This window comes from Salvelinus sp. IW2-2015, linkage group LG5 (assembly GCF_002910315.2).
Source record: "Salvelinus sp. IW2-2015 linkage group LG5, ASM291031v2, whole genome shotgun sequence".
Lineage (NCBI taxonomy): Eukaryota > Metazoa > Chordata > Actinopteri > Salmoniformes > Salmonidae > Salvelinus > Salvelinus sp. IW2-2015.
This window is the reverse complement of record NC_036844.1, coordinates 14,393,612-14,410,099: the sequence shown is the minus strand read 5'-3', so window position 1 is coordinate 14,410,099 and position 16,488 is coordinate 14,393,612. Positions and strand designations below refer to the sequence as shown.

Here is a 16,488-nt window from a genome sequence, read left to right as displayed (position 1 = left end):
TAACCTGCCTTGTTCAGGCCAGAATGACAGATTTGTACCTTGTCAGCTACGGGATTCGATCTTGCCCTTTCGGTTACTAGTCAACTCTCTAACCACTAAGAGTTGGTCATTTACTATGTCTTGTGGGGAGCCTGGTTTCCACAAAGTATAGTTAAAACTGTCACACAACACACACACACACACACACACACCACACACACAACACACACACACACCACACACACACACACACACACACACACACACACACACACAAATACAGACCACCAGTGTCGCCTACTTTTATATGGTGTGACCAGCAGGTCAACAGTCTTCTGAGGCAGGTTAGGCCAGACTCTGGAAATCTCCTTCCTCAGATCAGCATCACACAGGCGCTGAGCCAGCACCCCTGAGGAGACACACTCATACGTCACATCACGTCCATCCACACTTATCAATCAACAGACTTGGAACCTCTGACCATGGCAATTTGACTGGTAAACACATAGATGCAATTCATTATGACTTGAATGGGGACTCCTTTCTATTCATTCTAGTTCATTGGTCTCACCCCTACCCATCAGACCTAGCAGGACAGGTTTTTAGGCCGCCACCCTCTCTGTTGAATGATTACATATTATTCTTTATTTCTTTACATAAAAAATATACCACATTTTACAACTTTTTATTCTATTAATGTTTTACATTGATTTTAATTTCCCCTTTTCCTATCCTATTATTGTGGTTGGAGTGTGTATGTGTGTAAGGGGATTAGGTCAGAGGTCACTGACCAGATGCCAGTTTGATCTCCAGAGCGGTGCGGATGAGAGCCATCAGCGTGGACGTGAAGTGCACTGTATTGTCATCGGCGATGGGCATGTTCATCTTGACCAATCGCTAAGGAGAATAGAAACCATGGTGAGGGGCCCATTAGAACACCAATTTTAGCACCTGTTACAATCAATTGCTCTTTGGGCAGGTTCTGTGTGCTGCCTGTAGAGTAGTTCCATGTTAACTGATGGAATTGAGACTGACAAGTCCTGCAGAGACTGAGAGTGTCCTAATAGGGACACCGTACATACAGTGAGAGTGATGTTGACTTTTGACAGCCAGTGGCTTGGATTAGTTTCAGTCCAGCAGACAGAAGAGCTTTCCCAGGAGCACAACAACACAACACAAGACATCCCAGAGAGGAGAGAAAATGTTCAGAGCAACACTCCATGCAAATGGTAATGTGAAAGTCAGACTCTGGGTCAAGGTCTGAGATGGACATTGAGAGGGACATGCATAACAAATCAACTGAATGTGCATTAGGACTCCTCAGAACGTATCAGTGAGTTTCACTCAAAGACTGACAGGAAAGTGACGTAGTAGCGATTTACTAGAAGCCATGAGTGGTGTGGATGAAGAGTTAGTATTTTTCGGCATTACGTAATGATAGAAACAGTTCACATGTCAACATGCTTCCAAGGCCCTGGGGGAGTATGTTTTAGTGCTGCTATGAAAGAATGAAGCCATATTTGTATTATGGGGACACACTCCTCCCCCCAGCCTCTTCATTTTTAGGTGGGTAGCAGAGCAGAGAAATAATCTGCATCCCAAATGACACCWTATTCCCTAAATAGTTCATTAAACAGGGAATAGTGTCATTTGAGACTCAGTCATAGTGACATACATGCATGTAGAGCTCCATGAACGGCTAATGGGGAGGAAGGATGAGAATGCACACAAACACATGCATGCTTCGCAGAGGGGAAGACTGGGACGGATGAATCCTATTGTCTTCAAGCCAAGTGGAGGGGAATCGCAGATGAGGCATGTGTGTGTGTGTGTGTGTGTGTATGTGCGTGTGTGTGCAAGCAAGCCTCCCTTGAACTCAAGAGAGCATACTTCCATGCAGGAGCTGTTACAATACAGAAGGAGAGGAGAGGGGGAAGAGGAAAAAGGGTGGGAGGGGGGGGAAGATGGGACACCACCTATGCATGCAGGGTCTGACATGTCAGGTAGTGCCCACTAGGGTGAAAGGAAAACCACAGACACGTGAGGCCATCCCACAAACATATAAATACTGTATGTACACATTCTGTCAAAAACATATGCACGCGAGTAAACACACACACACACACACACACACACAGTGGAGTTAAGCAAATAAGAGGAACGAAAAATCCCCACAGGGAGGAAAAGAAAGGTAATTTAGCAGGGAAGCTCAGCTTATAGCCAGAGCAGAATATTAGGAGTCAGAAACAGAGGGTGACAGAGGGACAACAGAGGAGTTAAACAGAAAGTGACAGAGAGACAACAGAGGAGTTAAACAGAAAGTGACAGAGAGACAACAGAGCAGTTAGAAACAGAAAGTGACAGAGGGACAACAGAGGAGTTATAAACAGAAAGTGACAGAGGGACAACAGAGCAGTTAGAAACAGAAGGTGACAGAGTTGCCTCCGTGTTGTTTCCATGCTGCTGCGCTGTTTGTGGGTACTTGGCTACCTACCAAACGTTTAGCTTTTTACTATTAATAACCGATTAATCAAACTCTCCATTTCACAACTTTACCAATGTCTTAGTTTTGTCTTCACTCAACTTTTTCATTCAACTTTTTCACCCCGGACGATGTATATGGACATGGATCTGCGGGACCTCCACCAGCCGAAGCCAAGTAACATTATGTCTTCTCATTGCAGTCGCTGTACTCATAAAATTGGAGGAGAACTATCTCCTTATCGTGAGGATAGCCAAGTTGCAAGCCCATCTTCAGATGAAATCGTAAGCTAGGGCAATTTAAGTGTAGGAAAGGGTCTGTGCTGCCAGTAAGTACAGGTACAGTAGTAGTGGTAACCCCCCTGCTCAGTCCCCTCAGCCGGACAATTTTCTCACGGCTTCTGGAAAAAAATGCTGTTGGCATGCTCAACCGGTGTCGCTCAATCAGCTGATAGAAACGTTCAACCGGTTTTCCCCATTTAAGCAACGAGTTGGAGTCAGAGCCTGAGCCTTCTCAGATCTCTCCACCACCCGATACGTGGTCTGAGCCGAAGCCTCCCACCATTAGCGACAACAAATTTAAAACCCTAGTCATTGGCGATTCCATTACTCGCAATATTAGACTCGCAGTACGTCTCTGTGGATGTTATGTCCTCTGACAAATCAATGGTATGTTTCGGTGTTCCTCAAGGTTCTGTTCTAGGGCCACTATTGTTCTCACTTTATATGCTACTTCTTGGTGATGGTATTTGGAAACACAATGTCAATGTTCACTGCTATGCAGAAGACACACAGCTGTACATTTCAGTGAAACACGTTGAAGCCCCAAAACTGCCTACCCTGAAAGCCTGTGTTTCAGACATAAGGAAGTGGATGGTGGCAAAACAGAGATGCTAGTTGTAGGTCCCAAGAAACAAAGAGATCTGCTGTCAGATCTGACAATGAATGTTGATGGTTGCACAGTCGTCTCAAATAAAACTGAAGGACCTTGGCGTTACTCTGGATCCTGATCTCTCTTTAGACAAACATATACACATGTTTCAAGCATAGATTTTTTCCACCTTCAGAACATTACTAAAATCTGAAACATTTTGTCCAAAAATGATGCAGAAAAGCTAATCCATGCTTTTGTCACTTCGAGATTAGACTACTGCAATGCTCTACTCTCTGAATACCCGGATAAGACACTAAATAAACTTCTGCTACTGCTAAATACAGCTGCTAGAATCTTGACAAGAACCCAAAGGTTTTATCATATTACTCCAGGCATAGCCTTTCTACACATGATTCCTGTTAAGGCTTGGGGTGATTTCAAGGTTTTACAGTTAACCTACAAAAACACTACATGGACTAGTTCTTCCTATCTCTCTGATTTGGTCCTGTCGTACATACCTACACGTACGCTAGGGTCACAAGACGCAGGCCTCCTTATTGTTCCTAGAATTTCTAAGCAAACAGCTGGAGACAGGGCTTTCTACTATAAGAGCAACATTTTTATGTTGAAGTCTGCCGATCTCAACCTTTAAGTCTTTACTGAAGACTCATCTCTTCAGTGGGTCCTATGATTGAGCGTTGTCTGGCCCAGGGGTGTGAAGGTGAACGGCAAGGCACTGGAGTGACGAACCACTCTTGCCGTCTCTGCCTCGCTGGCTCCCCTCTCTCCACTGGGATTCTCTGCCTCTGACCCTATTACGGGGGCTCAGTCACTGGCTTGCTCTCCCATGCCATCCCTATGAAGGGCGCATCACATCATGCCAGGCTTTTTTCACCGTACTCAACTTGAATGGGTTGAGTCACTGACGTGATCTTTCTGTCCGGCTTGTGCGGTGGGGAAGGTCTTTGTGCTCTATACTAGGCCTTGTCTCAGGGTAGCAAGTAAGTGGTCTGTTGATATCCCTTTGGTGGTGTGGGGGCTGTGCTTTGGCAAAGTGGGTGTGTTTATATCCTGCCTGGTTGGCCCTGTCCAGTGTCCCCCAACCCTCCCTGTCTCAGTCCCTAGTATCTATGCTGCAATAGTCTATGTGCTTGGGGGCTAGGATCAGTCTGCCTTGTCTGGTGTAATTATCCTGTCTTATCTGGTGTCCTGTGTGATCTCAGGTATTCTCTCTCCCTCCATCCAACCCAGAGGACCTGTGCCCTAGGACCACCTGGTCTGATGACTCCTGGCAGTCCCCGTCCACCTGGTCGTGCTGCTGATCCAGTTTCTGCTGTTCTGCCTGTGGCTATGGAACCCTGACCTGTTCACCGGAAGTGCTACATTATCCCAGACCTGCTGTTTCAACCCTCTCTCTCCCCTCTCTCTTTCCTTCTCTCTCTCTCTACCGCACCTGCTGTCTCGACCTCTGAATGTTCGGCTATGAAAAGCCAATTGACATTTACTCCTGAGGTGCTGACCTGTTGCGCCCTCTATAACCACTGTGATTATTATTTGACCGTGCTGGTCGACTATGAACTTTTGAACATCTTGAAGGACGATCTGGACTTAATAGCCATGTACTCTTAGAATCTCCACCTGGCACAGCCAAAAGAGGACTGGCCACCCCTTCTTCCTAGGTTCCTGCCTTTCTAGGGAGTTTTTCCTAGAAACCGTGCTTCTACATCTGCATTGCTTACTCTTTGGGGTTTTATGCTGTTTCTGTATAATCACTTTGTTACAACTGCTGATGTAAAAAGGGCTTTATAAATAAATGTGATTGATTGAACAGAGGAGTTATAAACAGAGGCTGACAGAGACACAAGACAGGAGTTATAACAGAAAGTGACAGAGAGACAACACAGGAGTTATAAACAGAGGGTGACTGAGATACGAGACAGGAGTTAAAAACAGAGAGTGACAGAGGGACAACAGAGACACACAGGAACCTCTGCGTTCATTAAGGAGGGAGTTGAGCGAGATGCATTTTCCCACAACAGCAAAGGAAAGAAAGAAGAAAGTAAAAATTAGATGTAAAAAAAAAGGGCTAGCTTCACTCTCTCTCATTTCTCCCTGTTCATTAATCTCTCTAAAGCAGGAGTTATATTTGGAGACCCCACACACGTCAGATCCAACTAGTCGCTTGGCAGACGTTTTTATCCAGGGCACGGCTAGGGCTGTCTTAACCATGATTCATCTAGACAGCTGTGTACACGCTGGAGCCACTCATAGTAAGTACCACACTCAGAGGTAAATGCTATACACAGGGTGTACCTGAGGGCTGAACCAGATTTACCTCGGTCCACAATACAAGCTCTCTAAATACTGCCGCTCAACACAGCCCAGCCCATAGAGTATAGATTGGAGAAGAGGGGACAGGTTTATTACTCTACCATATGTCTCAAACTCTTTTGAACCTCATATTCATTATCTGCTTTTATGTGACAACGGCATGTTTGGTTAAAACGATAGGAAGAAAAGGTCCTAAGAATGTGTCGATGTCATCAAAGTACAAACAGTGATTCTTCAAAACCTGTTGGTAATAGTGTGGCTTGTGTCAACTGTCTGTCTTGATTTCTTCTCAGTTGAACATAATTAAAACATAGTCTAAAAACAAAACAAGTCTAAATGGCCAGACAGAGAAGTGAGCACACTAAACGCCAAAAGCTGAGCGGTAGCAGAAGGCAGAAGAGAATGTCACAAACAGACAGGAAGGGGCAACAACGAGGAAAAAACAAGAGCCCAGCAGGAAGGGGCTGTGACAGTCTGACAGAAGCCGGGAGATACAGGACAGGTGGGAGTGAGCGGCAGAAGCGAGAGGACGATTGCTGGGGGAGGAAGGGAGAGGAGGGGGAAAGGGTCTACCTTATAGGCGATTCTGGGCGGGCATTTCTTTCCCAAACCTAGCGGAGGGGACATGTGGCGGAGCATCTCGTACATATCAAGGTAGGTCATACGGCCACTTCACAGGGGAAGATGTCACAGGAGACCACAGAGGTCAAAGAGAGGGATGGAGGTATCCAGAGTAGGTTGGAGGAGGACGGAGTTAGAAATGACCAAAAGAAGACAGTAAAACAGTAGAGAAAATGGCAAAAACAGAAATCTGTGTTATTTTAGATTTCCAGGGCAGTGGATTCCAGGGCGGGATCTCATCCCTGTCCTGCCTAAGACAGGGATGTATCCCAGGATTGGACAGGAGGAGGGTGGGGTGTTTTCCCGGGAATTCCCTGAGGAGAGATGTCGGGATGGCAGGATCATGATGTTGGATTGAGACATGTACAGTATATATTCAGTATGTCACGGGGAGGTTGTGGCTTCACTGTTCAGATGTCATCTGTTTCTGCATGCTACGAGACATCAGCGGTAACCAAATTGAACACAGGAAACAAAGCACACAATGCTCATAACCTTTACTTTACTCGGTGTGTGCACTGGTTTAAACAGTCTCTTGGGCATACTTCGAGATACCATATAGGCCTACTGCATACAGCATACTGTACTGTATTCAGTATGGTGAAAATAATAACTTGATGGTGAAGCCTGGCCAGTATACTGTAACGAGACCTACATTGTGGCATTGTTTTCCTTTTGTTCCCATGGTTACCCACCAGCCGGTTAGTATGGAAGGTGTATGCTTGTGTGTTTGTGTGTGGTGTAATCTCTGGCCCTAGGAGTCATTCACAGTCATTCATTTTCCACTTCCACCTCGTCCCTTTATGATTAAGGGGTGTGTGGGGTTGCAAACCTTGTAGGCCACCCTATTAGGGCACTTCTTCCCTAAGCCGAGAGGAGGCGAGATAAAACGCAACAATTTGTACATATCCTGATAGCATATCCTTCCGCTGTAAAAGACACAGGTTAAAAGAGGTTAGGACACAAACACCACCATTTCTGCTCCTGTGACTTAACATATTCATTATATCCTCCATTGTTTGCAGTCATGGTCATTGAATAAAGTACACCTGTAGATATACAAAACATTTGGAACACCGTTTCCCGTGTGTATCAAGAATGATCCACCACCCAAAGACATCAAGCCAACTTGACACAACTGTGGGAAACACCTTCTTAATATTCAGTTGCACTCCCTTTTCCCCTCAGAACAGCCTAAATTCATCGGGGCATGGACTCTACAAGGTGTCGAAAGCATTCCACAGGGATGCTGGCCCATGTTGACTCCAATGCTTCACACAGTTGTGTCAAGTTGGCTGGATGTCCATTTGGTGGYGGATCATTCTTGATACACAGGGGAAACTATTGAGTGTGAAAATTCCAGCAGTGTTGCAGTTCTTGACACAAACCGGTGCGCCTGGCACCTACTACCATACCTCATTCAAAGGCACTTAAATCTTACATCTTTCCCATTCACCCTCTGAATGGCACACAWACACAATCCATGTCTCAATTGTCTCATGGCTTAAAACTCCTTATTTAACCTGCCTCCTCCCCTTCATCTACACTGACTGAAGTGGATTTACCAAGTGACATCAATAAGGGATCAAAGCTTTCACCTGGATTCACCATGTCAGTCTATGTCATGGAAAGAGCAGGTGTTCCTAATGTTTTGTAAACTCAGTGTATAAATAACAAGCTTACATACATACATGACTACATGGTTACTGGGAGGTTATAAGTCTACGTCCCAAATTGAACCCTACTTTTGAGTCTGTATGTAAGGAATAGGGTGCCATTTGGGACCAGTGGAGGCTGCTGAGGGGAGGACGGCTCATAATAATGGCTGGAACTGAGCGAATGGAATGGCATCAAACACATGGAAACCATATGTTTGGCGTATTTGATACCATTCCACCCATTCCACTCCAGCCGTTACCACGAGCCTGGGATGATTCCTCCCCTTAATGGCTGTGTCTAACATCGGAGGGCCACAGGTGATGAGACTGAGCAACAGAGMCTGGATCTATGTCCCAAAATGGCACCCTATTCCCTATATAGTGCACTACTTTTGACTAGGGCACATAGGGAATAGGGTGGCAATTATGACATTTTGGACTTCTCATCCTGGTGCAAATCAGCCAAACTTTTTATTTTTGCTCTTAGAGTTCRAGTATTTCTCAATGGTTTCTGGTGAAGACTTTGGGAAGCGGTGGAGATAGATAAAGCTGTGTTGTGTGATTTAAATGACAGACAGAGAGGAGCTTTGGAGCCGCCAGCTTAGTGAGGGGAGCCTAGCGGATGGCGGAGTGGAACCATGGATTTACATGCATCAGTCTGCCTGTGGGGCCATAGTCGGCACTCCAGGGCCCGTCTTAACGTCACTCAGAAGTGCCCTCCCTGACGGTCAAACGTCGTCAAACGTCACAGAGTCATCCCACTGGAACTTAGAGCCAACTTTGTTGTGTCGGCGACTATTTGCTATACCCCTGACAACCACTGCCACTTCCACCCCTCATCTCCTACCTTCACCTCTTCACTACTGAACCTGAAACTGACACTGTCTTGACAAAGGGGGGAAAAAATCACCTGTAGGAGGATTACTGATACGTACCAGGCAGCAGGGTCGTACTCGGCCCAGACGCGGATAAATTCGTCCAGGTGGTGAGGCCCCAGGATGGAGGCATCTCTGGTTAGGTACTCAAAGTTGTCCATGATGACCGCCACAAAAAGGTTGAGCATCTGGAGGGAGAAAGAGGGAGGTGGAGAGGTGGGAGGTAAGAGTTTCCATCGCAAGTGGTCAAGTTGTGGTCAACAACATTGTATCACAGAGACAGAGAAGACTSAAGTGGCCAACAAGAAGGGACTGACCAATAATAATTAGACCATTTCATCAGAGTAAGAGAGCGTAGGTGAGCACTGTGTAGGTAACGTGCATGTATATGTGAGGAGATACTGTATTTGTCTGTATACTGAATGGATATTCATTGCTGATCATTGGTCATTCATTGGACATTCTGATTGGTCATTCATTTGCGATGGCACATACTGACCAGGAAGGAGCAGAGGAAGATGAAGGAGACAAAGTAGAAGTAAGCAAAGTCACTGCCGCACTCCTTCCCTCCGGACCCTGACAGCTTATCACACGGACGGTTACTCAGACACGACAGCATGATCTCATGCCARGCCTCGCCTGTTGCACTCCTGCGACACACACACACACACACACACAAACACAGACACACACACACACGGTATATATAAACATATACACATCATTGGAAACTACACAGTAAATCCATCACAAACACCACAATGGGCATGAGGAAGTACATGTCTATTTTACTACATTACATTGCAATATAAAGAACAGACAGATACGTGGGAAAACGCCTAATAGAACAGGAAGAATATGGAGAATGTGGAGGCATGGCCACCTGAACAGAAGCATCAGAGCCTGAAAGAATGTCTGGAAGTTGTTGTGGTGGTTGATGGCCGATTCCTCATTCAGCTCAATGTTTCCAAACACCTGAAGGAGGCAGAAAGGGCCGGCGTAGCAGTTAGAGGGATTCCCTGCATGCTATCTATGGTTACGTCCCAAATGGGCCCCTATTCCCTATATAGTGCATGCCTTTTAACCAGAGCTCTATGGRTAAAAGGCATGCACTATATAGGGAATAGGGGTCCTGGTCCTGGTAGGAAGTAGTGCACTATGTATGGGATATGGGGCCAATTCAAACGCACATACAGTACGTGTGAGTAAGCACTGGGCAAGTGATTTGTATAAGGAACAGCTAGAGCTGAATGTATCAGCATTTGCAGGATTTGATATGATGTAATGTAATGCTATCTCCGAAAAACACATTTAGAACCCACTTTTGCCAGGAATCAGTATTTTTCTCAAACATGCCAGGGTAGGCAGAAGACTGTGTGTGTGTGTGTGTGTGTGTGTGTGTGTGTGTGTGTGTGTGGTGTGTGTTGTGTGTGTGGTGTGTGTGTGTGTGTGGTTGTGTGTTGTGTGTGTGTGTGTGTGTGTTGTGTGTGTGTTGTGTGTGTGTGTGTGTGTGTGTGTGTGGTGGCGGGCGGCGGCGGGCGGGTGAAGCATAGAAGGCATAGTGATTATGCTGTATAGCTATCTAGAGATGTTGATAATCTAATAACAAGAGAATCCAAAGATATGGCGAGGTCCTCTACCCTACCAAAATCCCAAATGGAACCCTATTCCCAATATAGTGCACTACTTTTGATATTCCTTCTATATTGCACTTCTTTTGGCCAGGACCCATAGGGTATGTAGTGCACCGCATAGTGAAAAGCGTGCCATTTYGGACGCACAGTTAGTCCTGATGATAACAAAGAGCCAGAAAAGCTTCTGTTGGTGTTAAGTTTGTCACTAATTATGAGGGTGGTATCCTGATCAAGCCCTCCGGGGCACCATAGTCAATAAACAGCATCGCTGATTAAACAATGGCTCTTTTACCAGAAGACACAATTACCATTGATTTACAATTTACATTTACATTTTAGTCATTTAGCAGACGCTCTTATCCAGAGCGACTTACAGTAGAATGCATACATTTTATTACATTTTTTTTTAATTTATTTTTTACATACTGAGACAAGGATAACCCTACCGGCCAAACCCTCCCTAACCTGGACGACGCTATGCCAATTGTGCGTCGCCCCACGCCCCACAATGCCATGCTAATCTAGTGGAGGGAACATACCCTCATTGTGCATACAATTCAGCATTTTTACAATTTTGTCTATCACCATGGCTTCCTGTTAAATGAGCAATCAACTCTAAAGGTATTACTCACCTGCATGCCTATGATGGCATAGATAAAGAAGAGCATAGCGATGAGGAGGCAGACGTAAGGTAGGGCCTGGAAATAGAAAACACATACACACAAGAGKAATTAAAATCCCAGTGAGGTTTGATAGTCTTAATTATGGGACAGAGCAGCCAACTTTAGCCGCAGAGTTGATTTCCTTATTCACATATGTATATCCCAGACAAGGGAGGGGTAAAAATACATTTTAATTAAAGAGACACATTTGAACACAGCAGCAACTATCTTTACTTTACTGACTTTATTGTCCCCATGGGGAATTTTTGTTGCAGTGTCATGTACACGTTTCAAGTGGCTTTTCAATAGCAAAACAAATTGACAATACAACTTTCATAAGTTACATACCAATAAATAGAGACTAGCCTGCTGGCCTTATTGGGTCGATAGGAACATTATCCCGAGCTATTTAGGAGGGATATCACACCTGGCACAAATAGTTCTAGTTGTGTTTTCCTGCTGAGGGGTGCCCTATACCTGCYCCCAGAGGGGAGTAGTTCAAAGTCCGGGTACAGGGGGCTGTCTTGGGTCTAAGCCCATGAAAACTATCCGTTTTCATAGGGGCTTAAAAGCTCTCATCACCCCACATTTAACCTGCTATCAGATGAACTATTCCTGTCAATGCCCTTGTTCTCTGTACAACAAAACTTTCATGAGAGGCTCCATAGAACAAACTTCTTTAAGACTCCAAATGAACATCATTATCAATCCAAAGATCCATTACATGAAAGCAACCCAAAACATGTCCTTATTCTATTTCTTTATTTCCACTTACAGTTCGATGTGCTTACGGTTATTGCAACATAATGAATAGGCCTAACATTCATTCATTTGATCAGATGAATACCATGTTATTCTCAACTCTAAGAGGTCAGGGGTCAGTGACTCACCTTGAAGGACTGGACAAAGGTCCACAGCAGGATGCGGATGGTATAGCCCTGCCTCAATAGCTTGATGAGCCTGGCCGCCCTGAAAAGCCTCAGGAAACTCAGGTTGATCAGCTTGTCCTGCAGGAGGAGACACAAACTGTACATTCATACTGGTCCTGGAACAGATCTGGGTTACACTAAGAATGGCTGAGGTTAGCAAAGGGGCTCCGTGAAAGCAGATCCATTTTCAGTGAAGTGAAGAGTGTCTACCTATCCATTTATGTAACTGCTTCAAGTCATCTAAATAACTATTGCACCACATAACATACATGTATTAAGGAAAAAGTTAGGACCAAGACCAAAAGATAGACTGGCCACCAAGGGAATAGTCAAAAGCAGCGGGAACAAGAAAAGTCACTTACCGTCTAGAGCAGCCCATAGTGTCAGAGAGGAGGCAGAGGTTGGCAGAGTGATGGCAAAGGGCAGGCGCCAGTAAAGTCATAGCAGAAGATGGAAACACAGCAAGAGAAAGAGAGAGAAAAAACAGAGAGAGAGGGAGAGAGAAGAAAAAGACTGACAGTAACGTGGAGAGAAATCCTACAAAAAAGAGACTTCTTCCACAAAGAGTGTTAAACAGTAAACGGACTACTCCAATCCACTTTAGTGCTACTGTTCTGCAATCTGCACAGATGCTTTTCCTGATCCCCATTTCAAACTCTACCTGCCACTCTGTCTGTCCCCAGCTCCATACTAATCCATCCAGCATGAGACACTGAGTACTCAGTCCCGGCAGGAAGCTCTCAGCTATRCCCATCAGCTCTCTAGGAGAATCCGCTGTTGACTTCAACTGATTACCTCACCACGAGTACTGTAACTGGGTTAAACCTTGTGAAATGACTTTCCTTTGAAAACATCCTCCTTCAAGGAGTAAAGTTATTATGAGTGAAGTTATACAGGCAGGACAGCATATAGGAGTATCCCTTTTGGCTGATGTCTTTACATATAAGAAGTTGAATGGGCACGTTGTACTGTAGCAGCTCTTACAGGAAGTACGATACTACATAGGGATATGGTAGCAGAATTTACCTTAATCTCTGTGACCAAGATGTCCGTGATACTCCCCAAAACTGTCACAAAGTCAAACACGTTCCAGGCTGCCTTCAGGTAATTCTGCAAACAGGGGAAGAGAGAGAAGAGAGAGAGAGAGAGAGAGAGAGAGCGAGAGAGAGAGAAAAGGATAAAGAGGTTTTATTGTAATTAGTACCAAACCCTTGCTCTTCAAATGCTTTTCTCTCAGGCCACTCTCAACAGAGCATGTCTTCTAAGCTCCTCAAATGAGGCAGCTTTTAATGAGTTGGTCTGAGTTTCATTAAAGGGCCGTGCATCTATAGCCTACAGTGTGTCACTAACTCCCTGACACGCACAAACAGGCTTAAATTCCCACACAGTCCTACAGACTAGGGATGGGCATTGGGCCTTTTTTGACTGTTCGAGTACTCTCATTATTATATTTCGAGTACTCAAGTACTCCAATAATTAAAAAAGCTATTTTTAGAACAAGGGTGGCAATGGGAAAAGAAATTSCGCAATTATCTATATGCCAACAGTTAGCAACAATGCCTAATTTTACATAACCTTTACAGGTAACAAATCCTAATTGCATTTTTTTTTTTAAACAAGTGCCGTTTAAGATTCATTTATTGAAACTGTAATATCAACTTGTTATATTAATCTGAGCAAAAAATATAAACGCAACATTTAAAGTGTTGGTCCCATGTTTCATGAGCTGAAATAAAATATCTCATAAATGTTCCATTTGCACACAAATCTTATTTATCTTAAATGTACATCCCTGTCAGTGAGCATTTCTACCTTGCCAAGGTAATTCATCCACCTGCACGGCCCTGTAATGAAACTCAAACCAACTCATTAAAAGCTGCCTCAAATGTCTATTTCATGTATAATCTGTGATACTGGGTTGCAATTCCACATTGAACACTGCTTGGGGATGAATTATGTCCAGAACATCTGTTTGGTGAGTATGCCTAGGCTTAACGATCCTGATGAAAATACACTCTGTCTTTATCAAACCAATGTTTCTGCATATTGTCAGCGTGGAACGTGTTTATGTTTGGGGGGTAATAGCATAGGCTAGCCAATTTTAAATGGCACTAGTAGTTGGCAAAGGAGGGTCGTCACTAACGTTAGTTACCACAAGCACAAAGACATAAATCCTGATGGTAATCTACAATTTTGCTTCTTAAAATCAGATTTTAAACTTAACCCTGACCTCAACCACACTGTTAACCTTATGCCTAACCTAAACATTTTGACTAAAAAGCAAATGTTTGTTTTCATGAATTTTTATGATATAGACTATTTTGACTTTGTGGCTGTGGTAACTAGTGACAACCGCAATGTTGCCAATAAACGGAAAATAACACAAATATTCCAAAACTGTAGCTCAGTGTTGGAACACATACTGTATTTCCCTACTTCAGTCAACCAGTCCCTTTAGAATTGGTGATAAAACTGCCTTCCTTCCAAGGAATGTAGCTTGTGTATCCCATCAGGTAGATCCGTTTCCATAGGAATTTATTTCCGTAAGGAGCGGTCGGAAACGCTATTGAGTGAGTGAGACATGGAGGGGAAAGGGAATTTAGGGAGCAAAACTGTGATGCTTGGCTTGGTTTATTTTTTGTACAAATTGAACAGTCAGATCAAATCAATGCTGTCTTCAAGATAACATTTAGACCAAATAGTTTTACAGTATTTGAAGAAGGTTAAAGATCTCTGGTTAAAGATCGAGTTTTGACGTCAGTTAGAGAACTCAAGCACTCGATTACTCCTGCCTATCCCTATGTAAGGTGCAGACACCACACCACACCCCTCCCCACACACTCAGATGCTTCCAAACAGTGGCACAGACATCCAAATCTGTCAGGTGGCATGGCAGTGAGCGTATGCTCCTCCTGGGGAACACAACGATTAGAGAAGCCAAGGTTTAAATGGACGAGGCTCCTGGAGAGAGAGAGAGAGAGAGAGAGAGAGAGAGAGAGAGAGAAAGGTAGAAAGAGATAGGGAGAGAAAGAGAGCGGAGGGAGGCCCATCCGTCTGTACTAAGTGCTGAACAGGTGGAGGTAAGCGGTGTGTGAGAAAAGCCATTTAATACATGAGCCTGGTAAGTGGGGATGAAGCTGGAGATGAAATGCCTCGCTGAGGGACCAGACGGCCCGGCGCTGCCTGGGATATTTATCCCTCTCTCCCTCCCACACCTCTGCTTTACCTTCCCACCCTCATCCTCTCATCTGAAGCTGTTGCGTCATCCCCAACACACACACACGCATGCATACTCGGGTCATGCACACACACAGCTCTCCCCCTGTGGCTCTTGCTAAAGGCTTGCCAGCTTACCCTCATCCTATTCCCCCTCCCCTTTTCTTCAAAATGTCCCACATCCATCAACACCCAAAGTCTACCAACGTTCTCATAAAGGCTCTCTATTTATCACTCTGTCCCGACGTCCCCCTTTTTCCATCTTTGCCTCTCTGTTTCTCTCTCTTTCCCACCTTGCACTCTTAGCAAAAAGGGTTCCAAAATAGTTCTTCGGCTGTCCCCATTGGATAACCATTTTTGGTTCCAGGTAGAACCATTTTGGGTTCCATGTAAAACCCTCTGAGGAAAGGGTTCTACTTGGAACCAAAATGGTTCTACTGTACCTGGCACCAACAAAGGTTCTTCAAAGGGTTATCCTATGGGGACAGCCAAAGAACCCTTTTAGGTTCTAGATTGCACCTTTTTTTGTGTGGTACTCCAACCAAAGTCATCTATTTTTCCCAAAAAGGACACCTTTAGTGATTCCAAAGTAGTCTACACCCTATCTTCCCAAATGCTTGGATAGATAGTGACCACTTCCAGTAGTGTATGGAGCGATGCAGGCTCACCAGTGGTCCAAAAGCGATGATCTTCAGGATGCACTCCAGTGTGAAGAGAGCTGTGAACACGATGTTCAGGTACTTCAGCATGGCCTCGTACAGCTCCGGAGCACCGTGAAACTGAGGGCAGAGGTCAGGAAGACGTCAGAGGTAAACTTTTACTCCCACTGAACATGAGTGAAATMATAATGGTTATGCCCATTTCCAATGTCCTACAGACATACTGTACCATTGCAATACTTGTGAAAGTGATCCTTCCCCTCTTTCCTCATCTTTCTGTCAATCTGTCACACGCACACGCACACACAACTATAGTACACAAGTCCGGATGGCCATTTGATAAATTGTTCAGCAGTCTTATGGCTTGTGGGTAGAAGCTGTTAAGGAGCCTTTTGGTCCTAGACTTGGCGCTCCGGTACTGCTTGCCGTGCGGTAGCAGAGAGAACATTCTATGACTTGGTTGACTCGAGTCTTTGACAATTTTTTGGGCCTTCCTCTGACAGTGACTAGTATATACTGTAGATCCTGGATGTCAGGAAGCTTGGCACTAGTGATGTACTGGGCCGTAC

At 44.7% G+C, this 16,488-nt stretch overlaps 1 pseudogene; it reads right to left on the bottom strand.

Moving 5' to 3' along the window:
• The window catches only part of LOC111963945 (voltage-dependent N-type calcium channel subunit alpha-1B-like), a 95,772-nt pseudogene that overhangs the window by 18,341 nt on the left and 60,943 nt on the right, over nt 1–16,488 (bottom strand).